This window comes from Corvus moneduloides, chromosome 5 (assembly GCF_009650955.1).
Source record: "Corvus moneduloides isolate bCorMon1 chromosome 5, bCorMon1.pri, whole genome shotgun sequence".
Taxonomy (NCBI): domain Eukaryota; kingdom Metazoa; phylum Chordata; class Aves; order Passeriformes; family Corvidae; genus Corvus; species Corvus moneduloides.
In genome coordinates, this window is record NC_045480.1 from 28,820,775 (window position 1) to 28,827,224 (window position 6,450).

The 6,450-nt window shown below is 37.1% G+C and overlaps 1 protein-coding gene across 5 annotated transcripts in view; it reads right to left on the reverse strand.

Annotated features, from left to right (window-relative positions):
* DLC1 (DLC1 Rho GTPase activating protein) overlaps nucleotides 1-6,450 on the reverse strand; it is a 221,029-nt gene that overhangs the window by 173,782 nt on the left and 40,797 nt on the right. The gene's annotated exons all lie outside the window — the stretch shown is intronic.

Here is a 6,450-nt window from a genome sequence, read left to right on the forward strand (position 1 = left end):
ATAAGTGGATCTGTTTGCATACTTACACTTTATATGTCTTTATCATTTAGTGCATGTCAAACATGGAAGCAAGGAATTCTTTACAGGTGGAAAGCAAACCAAATAGTTTCTGTTTTACACTGCACTGAATACAGTGCAAAGGGAATGATGGAAGAAGAATTAATATGAAGTCTAATTTGTCCTCCAGTTTACCAGTGAAAACATAGAATCTAGGTAATGCCTACTACCTATGTAAAGTCTATTACTGAGTTACCCTGCAATACCTGAAGACAGAGCAATAGTAGTACTGAGCAGCCTCCTGAAATTAATGCAACTCTTCCCACAATTGCACTGGGCTTTGAATCAGGCCTAAGACAGACACGAGGATTAAAACAAACAAACCTCTGCACACTCGAAATAGGTGAGAAATAGGAGTTCTTGTTCTAAGTGGTTTTCATGCTACCCTAGTGAATGAGGAGTTTTGACAATACAGGTTGCACTGTGAACTCAGTCTTTTTAGATAAGATATCTGTTCATTTATATGATTGTGACATCAATAAATGAAAAAACAGCCTATTAAAAATATACAACACAATGCCCTTGCTAATCATACCTAAATCAATTTGCATATTATTCATGTATGGGAGTGTGTGGGGGTGAGGTGGTGGTGAGGATTCATCACTGAGTGTTTCAAGTCCAGTTAACACATTACAGAAAATTTCCCTTATTCACTTTTTTTTGTCCTACAAAAATCATTAAAAAATCCTGATACAAGGGGAATAGGTTTAGCTGGTTACTTAACACTGTAATTCTTCCATGAGATTTAACTTGAAGACTTCCAAGTTATCATTCATTTGCAGGTCTTTTTTTTTTTTTTTTTTTTGTTAAAAATATAAATGCTTAACTGCTTCTGACCTTTCCTTTAGTTTTAGATTACTCTTGATTTCTGTGGGGTTATTAATATTTCTATGTATTTACAAGTAACATAAGCACACACGCATGCATGCACTCATTTGTACTGTGAAGAGGCTTTGTACATTGGTTTAAATTTGGCATTTTTTGAATGCAGAAGTATTACAAGTTTATCTGGAGACAGTAGTTAAAAAAAAAAATATTGGTTGGCTCATTATTAGGAGTTGCCTGAGCATTTTTATATCTTGAATGACAAAATCTAGGAAGACTTTGTCATAGCCTGCAACTTATTGAAATCAGCCCAGTGCTTACGGCTTCTGAGAAACTGGTAAATTACTTAGATATCTAGGTAGGAACAGAAAAGTCTGCATTTGCCATTCTGGTTTTCGTAATCTTGCTCAAGCTAGCAGTTTACATGAGATTCTGTGCCAGACACAAATATTTTCCAACCTGTCTCATATCTGGAGGAGGCCATTAGAAGACAAAAGGAATCAAGGAAATCTTAGATATGGTGCATTCAACATGGAGTCATTTGTTTCCCTGTACCCTGAAGCACGACTAGGTTATGAACACCTCCATAAAGAGGCAAGAAATAAAAAATGGAACTTCAGAGTTGGTGGTAGAAAGAAAGAGGTGGGGAGAAGTTCTTGTATGAAAAGCAATAGGATATAGAGAGGTATATACCAACTGTATCGAATCTCATGGAACCAAAGCACTCTCGTGTCTACAAGCACACACAGGATCAAGACACAAAAAGTATCAAGCCAGGTACATAAGACCTACTTTAAATGTGTCACCAGTTAATCTGCTCTACTGCAGAAGGGACCTACTTCGTTTAGTGGCAAATGTATCAGAGCACCACATAAAAATCAAAACCTGTAAAGCACTCTCCTATTTCTTCCAGGTGAGAAATAGAAATTGTTGTCTTAGATGGTTAAAATGCCTAAATGTATTAAATTAAGAGTTAAATTAAGAATGGAGGCTGAAAGAGGAGACTCTGTGTGATGGGATGTGGGATGTTCTACATATGACATAACAAGATGAGATTATGATCCCATTGTCAAGATGGGCAAAATGTAAGACATAATTTGGGGTGGTTTTTTGTTTAGTTCTTTGTTGTGCTGCAAAACTTTCCTGTGCTCCTGCATAGACAGAGAGTGGTTTCCATGCAGAGCTATTTGGAAATCTCTCCTAAATATTTTGGTGCTACATCTGGTTAATTTCACCAGAAAACAATGCACTAGCTGAAGATTTTTATCAAGTCATCCAAGAGACCTGGGAGAATTGTTTAAAGATTTTCTTAGACTCAGTGTGGCAGATGTAGCAATGAATGATAAAGGCTGCTGCACACTTGCAGAAGTTATAGCACAGTCATGTTTTTCTTCTGCAGACATTTCGTGACAAATAGAGAAGCTGAGAATAAGCTCTCTCTTTTCTCTAATAAGACTGAATTTGTTTAGAAACAGTGAACTTCAAAATAGCACTGTTCCTTTCAGAGGCAGAATGTTCTCTGCAGCAAAACCATTGGAACAGAGTCTCAGAATGTTACTTATGCTTGCATATGACTTGCATGACACAACTGGTTTAGTTAGAGAATAATTTCAGTTGGAAAAGACCTTTAAAATCATTTAGTCCAGCTGTAAACCCAACACATTCAAGTCCACCACTAAACCATGTCCCTAAGCACCACATCTACATGTCCTTTAATAATCTCCAGAGACGGTGACTCAAACACTTTCCGAGTAAGCATACAGCATACTGAGGGGATAGACAAGAATCAGAGAAAACCACATCCCTTCTCCATAAAGTACAGTCACTAGAACTAAGATGAATGAGAAAACAATAGGGAAAATAAACCCAAAACATATAGAAGTAAGTGAGGTCTCTTGAATCCTACAATCTAGTTTAGGCTACTCAGCTGATTCTCTGAGATGCCAAATATTAGGCAAAGACGATATTCAGGTAAGCAAGATATTATTCTACTTCTTATCAGAATATTCAGAGTTTCATAGGTTATAAGCACCCTGGGTGTATGAGATTACAGAGCTAGAAATTATTACTATGAAGGCACTGAAAATCAATCCACTCTCTTGTTGTCGACAAACTCTAATGGATATTTGCTACTGTATAGTAAATCCTCTATAAAACTTTACAGTAGACAATGACTAAAGTTATACTTTCACTTACATGATATTAATAACAGTTTAGTATTTCAAAAACCAGGGGTGATCAGAAAACAATTGCTTAGTAACTTTGTACTTTGTTCTGTTTATAGCTGTACTCCAAACTTAGTTTTAAAAAATAGATATCTAAATCATTATCTGATACAGGTCATGGTTACATGGTTACTTTAATCTTCCCCAGATTCCTGGTTCTAACAAGTTCCTGTTCTCTCATCTATTTGCCTGGGCTACCCATAAGTTCTCCTTGTACAACAACTGGTTTCCAGTAAGTTCCAGAAAGCCATTGCGGATCCAGCTGAACACAATCCCTGGGGAAGGTGTAGTGCTTATCAGGGTCTTCTATGCAACCCTACAAATGTCAGAGATGGCCAATGAAGACTAAAAAAGGCAGGACAGAAAGCTGAACTGATTTTTATTTTTTCTTGCAAAAGCTTGGAATTCAATTGCAAAGTGACCACTTAACTGTAACCTTGTGTTTTGCCGGTGGGGTTAAGCCTATTTTACAGATATTGTAGGGTCTTGAGGTCTTCTCAGATGTTTTTCTTCAGGATACCAATACAAAGAACTTGGGGAGTGTGTATATTTGTAACTTTCTGAGGGTCTGAAAGAGAGGTATATTGTCAAAAAGCAGCAGCAAACTGCTGTCCTCTGTCTCTTAATTCACCCATTTATTCTTCTTTAGCTTTGCCAATCTATGCAGCTGAAGAAATGCCAGAAATATTTTTTGTGTCAGAAGTTTGCAAGAGAACATGATAGCATGAGAAAACCCCTTGCTAATTTTTTATATTCAAAGGAAGAAGTTTAAGTGCTTTGTTTTCTTGGGAAAGAACTCACTCTTTCCCATGTGAAAATTGGATTGTCCCAGTGACAATTACCTTCTTATTAAATTACTTCTGCACTGTGAGATTTAAACTAAGGTTACTTTTGTATCACAATTCACAGCACACTGATATTTATGAGAACTGTTACTGGTGACTGAGGAAGTGGTGGCAAAGGTCTTGATCTTGAAAGGGGATAAAATTTTTGTTTGTGAATGAGACCAATGTTGAAGTTCAGATTTGGGTTAATGCCAAATAAACGTGAATGTTCAGAACTTGCCTCAAAAAAAGGGTTTCAACAAAAGGGTTACAAAATTAGATGTTCATATCAGAGTTCTTAGTTTAACTACATGAAAGCTTAGTCACAAGCAAAATAAGCCCCCCAAACTGGGATTGGGATCAAACATGTTGGGAGTGGAAATGTTGATCAGGGAAATTATTAATCCTTTTCAGCCACATTTAGAAAGATTCTAGATAGCTCAAAAAAATCTTCTTTCACTTTGAATTCTTAGCAAATGGTAATGAATGGCAATTAGAGGTTTTGAGAAAATACAGAATCAAAGGAAGCTGGATCACCCTTTATAGGTCACACACCATATTTTACAACTAAGATATTTCCTGAAATAAATAACAAAGATGCTGCAGTCATGCAATTTTCTCTAAAACTCTGCAACAATTAGTGCACCATCTCTGCAGAGATGACTTCTGAAGAGCTGATAATGGCCCAAATTTGGTAAAAAAATATCAAAACTCCCTTGTTTACCTCAGGCACCCATTAATAGCATCTGTCTTCTGTATATTGTTGTCTGAAATTCATCAAAGCTAAGTGTCTGACCATGTGGTAAGTGGTTGACTGGAATTTTGGAGAAGTCTGTGGTTCAGACAAGGAATTCTGCTTTTCTTTATAATATATTCAGCTATTTCATGTATGCCTTTGAAATATGTTTATGCACACTGGAATTATTTTGGCTATTAAATGTTACTTAAGGGGACTGATCTGTGCACAGAGCCCAGCACTGAGGCTTGCTCAGACACATACACTGGCCTGTAGACTAGCCTTTAGGGTTCATTCTCCATTCACATCAAAGGACAGAACCCACGTAACATAGAACCAAAAGACAAAGTTAGTCTGAAAGCGTCATTCTTCTGCAACTACCTTTCTGAATCCTTGAATTCATTCTCCCCTAAAAGTGTGCAGCTTATGTTTCTTTCATTCACTTTAGTCATTTTCCTTTTGCATTTCCATCCTAAATCCTTAGGAGGCCCAAAGTTGCACCACATAATTGCTACTTAACCAATTTTTCCAGAGACATTTAAATGAATACATTTTATATGATTGTTTTTAACATTCACTTTTTTTCAGCTGTAAGTTCAGCTTCTCAAGTCTAGTGACAATTTTAATCTGAAATCATTAACACTAATTGCTTGAAATATTACACAATATTAAATATTGCACTTTTAGATATACTCTTCATGAGCTAACAATAAAAAGTCATAGAATCATAAAAAATACAACTGGAAGTGATCTTGGAAGGTAATGTCATCTGCCACTCTCTCAATGACAAGGCCATCATACTTGATGTATAGTTCTCCAGCTACTCTTACAAACCACCAAAACTGCCCCAAGCAAAATGGGTGTTATCCCAGTGTTACCTTCCTTAGTACTAAAAACTTAATTCTATCATGGAATCACAATCTTTCTCTAGCTTGAACTCATGAATTCTTATTTTTACCGATTTTTGTTCTGCATGGCAGACTTTTCTTCTCCTTGGAAATATTGTGTACCCTCCATCCCCATACTCAGGTTCATTCCTTCCCCTCTACAATGTAATGGCAGGGATGGGTTTCTTCCATCTCTGGCCATTCTCACATCAATTCTTGAGTTTCTCTTGGACTCTCCTCTTGAAGAGCAACTAGAAAAATCCTCTGTCTTCCCTGTAGGTGAAGTTGATGTAAAAAGCACGTCTCTAGGAATGGAAGAGTACAATATTCTCAGGGTATTTTTCTGTTGTGATAGCAAATAAATGTCAGTTGAAGCCATTTCACCTCCCAGCATTTGTGAGGTCAAAAGCACTGGCAGCTGACTGAGGCATGCAGGTAGCAACAAGCAGGTGAGATGAATGATTGATTGTCAGGAACGATTCTGGTACAGCCAAACTTTTCTTGCATAGAATTTCTACAGGCTCCATCCTTGGAGGCTTTCAAGACCCAGCTGGATAAAGTTCTGAGAAACCTGGTATGATTTCAGATCTAGCCCTGCTTCAGTAGAGTCCTCCTGAAGTCCCTTCCAACCACTTATTAGGGTTGTCTTTAAGTTTTCCATTGCTGGATGGAAATTAATTATTATCTACAAAAGTTACTGGTAAAATCAGGTTGGGTAGAAAGTATTACTACTGAATACAGCTAAGCATTTTACTCAGTGATCTACCTCTTTATTGTGTTCCACTTAGCGTTCATACTGCTCTTGGATAGGTACTGCTGCTTTTGTAGGTAGCCTTCACACACAGGGTATACTTGCCTGTCATACCCTGAAGCCAGGCCCTCCAGCAAATGAGTTA